Genomic DNA, 2,500 nt, shown 5'->3' with positions numbered 1-2,500 from the left:
ACGGTAGAACGACCCACGAGCACATGCATAGAGTTTGTGACCGTTGTCAACTTGCGTGTATCGGGTACTGGCCTGTGTGTGCCCGACGTTGACGGCAGAACGACCCGCGAACACATGCATAGAGTTGTGACCATTGTCAACTTGAATGTATCGGGCGCTGGCTTGATTGTGTGCCCGACGGAGACGGCAGAACGACCCACGAACACATGCATAGAATTTGGACTTCCTTGAAGAAGACGTTGACATAAAAAAAAAAAAAAAAAAGTCAAGCGGGTACTGGCTCAAGTGTGCCCGACGGTGACGGTAGAACGACCCGCGAACACATGCATAGAGTTGTGACCATTGTCAACTTGAATGTATCGGGCGCTGGCTGGGATGTGCCCGGCGGAGACGGCAGAACGACACGCGAACACATGCATAGAGTTTGTGACCGTTGTCAACTTGAATGTATCGGGCGCTGGCTGGGATGTGCCCGGCGGAGACGGCAGAACGACACGCGAACACATGCATAGAGTTTGTGACCGTTGTCAACTTGCATGAATCGGGTACTGGCCTGTGTGCGCCCGACGTTGACGGTAGAACGACCCACGAGCACATGCATAGAGTTGTGACCGTTGTCAACTTGAATGTATCGGGTACTGGCCTGTGTGTGCCCGACGTTGACGGCAGAACGACCCGCGAACACATGCATAGTGTTGTGACCATCGTCAACTTGAATGTATCGGGCGCTGGCTTGATTGTGTGCCCGACGGAGACGGCAGAACGACCCACGAACACATGCATAGAATTTGGACTTCCTTGAAGAAGACGTTGACATAAAAAAAAAAAAAAAGTCAAGCGGGTACTGGCTCAAGTGTGCCCGACGGTGACGGTAGAACGACCCGCGAACACATGCATAGAGTTGTGACCATTGTCAACTTGAATGTATCGGGCGCTGGCTGGGATGTGCCCGGCGGAGACGGCAGAACGACACGCGAACACATGCATAGAGTTTGTGACCGTTGTCAACTTGAATGTATCGGGCGCTGGCTGGGATGTGCCCGGCGGAGACGGCAGAACGACACGCGAACACATGCATAGAGTTTGTGACCGTTGTCAACTTGCATGAATCGGGTACTGGCCTGTGTGCGCCCGACGTTGACGGCAGAACGACCCGCGAGCACATGCATAGAGTTGTGACCGTTGTCAACTTGAATGTATCGGGCGCTGGCTGGGATGCGCCCGGCGGAGACGGCAGAACGACACGCGAACACATTCATAGTGTTGTGACCGTCGTCAACTTGAATGTATCGGGCGCTGGCTAGGATGTGCGCGGCGGAGACGGCAGAACGACACGCGAACACATGCATAGAGTTTTGACCACTGTCAACTTTAATGTATCGGGCGCTGGCTAGGATGTGCGCGGCGGAGACGGCAGAACGACACGCGAACACATGCATAGAGTTTGTGACCATTGTCAACTTGCGTGTATCGGGTACTGGCCTGTGTGTGCCCGACGTTGACGGCAGAACGACCCGCGAACACATGCATAGAGTTGTGACCATTGTCAACTTGAATGTATCGGGCGCTGGCCTGTGTGTGCCCGACGGAGACGGCAGAACGACCCACGAACACATGCATAGAATTTGGACTTCCTTGAAGAAGACGTTGACATAAAAAAAAAAAAAAAAAAAGTCAAGCGGGTACTGGCTCAAGTGTGCCCGACGGTGACGGTAGAACGACCCGCGAACACATGCATAGAGTTGTGACCATTGTCAACTTGAATGTATCGGGCGCTGGCTGGGATGTGCCCGGCGGAGACGGCAGAACGACACGCGAACACATGCATAGAGTTTGTGACCGTTGTCAACTTGAATGTATCGGGCGCTGGCTGGGATGTGCCCGGCGGAGACGGCAGAACGACACGCGAACACATGCATAGAGTTTGTGACCGTTGTCAACTTGCATGAATCGGGTACTGGCCTGTGTGCGCCCGACGTTGACGGTAGAACGACCCACGAGCACATGCATAGAGTTGTGACCGTTGTCAACTTGAATGTATCGGGCGCTGGCTGGGATGCGCCCGGCGGAGACGGCAGAACGACACGCGAACACATGCATAGTGTTGTGACCATCGTCAACTTGAATGTATCGGGCGCTGGCTAGGATGTGCGCGGCGGAGACGGCAGAACGACACGCGAACACATGCATAGAGTTTTGACCACTGTCAACTTGAATGTATCGGGCGCTGGCCTGTGTGTGCCCGACGGAGACGGCAGAACGACCCACGAACACATGCATAGAATTTGGACTTCCTTGAAGAAGACGTTGACTTAAAAAAAAAAAAAAAAAGTCAAGCGGGTACTGGCTCAAGTGTGCCCGACGGTGACGGTAGAACGACCCGCGAACACATGCATAGAGTTGTGACCATTGTCAACTTGAATGTATCGGGCGCTGGCTGGGATGTGCCCGGCGGAGACGGCAGAACGACACGCGAACACATGCATAGAGTTGTGACCGT

This window comes from Apostichopus japonicus, chromosome 5 (genome assembly GCF_037975245.1).
Source record: "Apostichopus japonicus isolate 1M-3 chromosome 5, ASM3797524v1, whole genome shotgun sequence".
In the NCBI taxonomy this organism is placed as follows: domain Eukaryota; kingdom Metazoa; phylum Echinodermata; class Holothuroidea; order Aspidochirotida; family Stichopodidae; genus Apostichopus; species Apostichopus japonicus.
The sequence above is the reverse complement of the archived record's forward strand: the minus strand, read 5'-3'. Positions refer to the sequence as shown.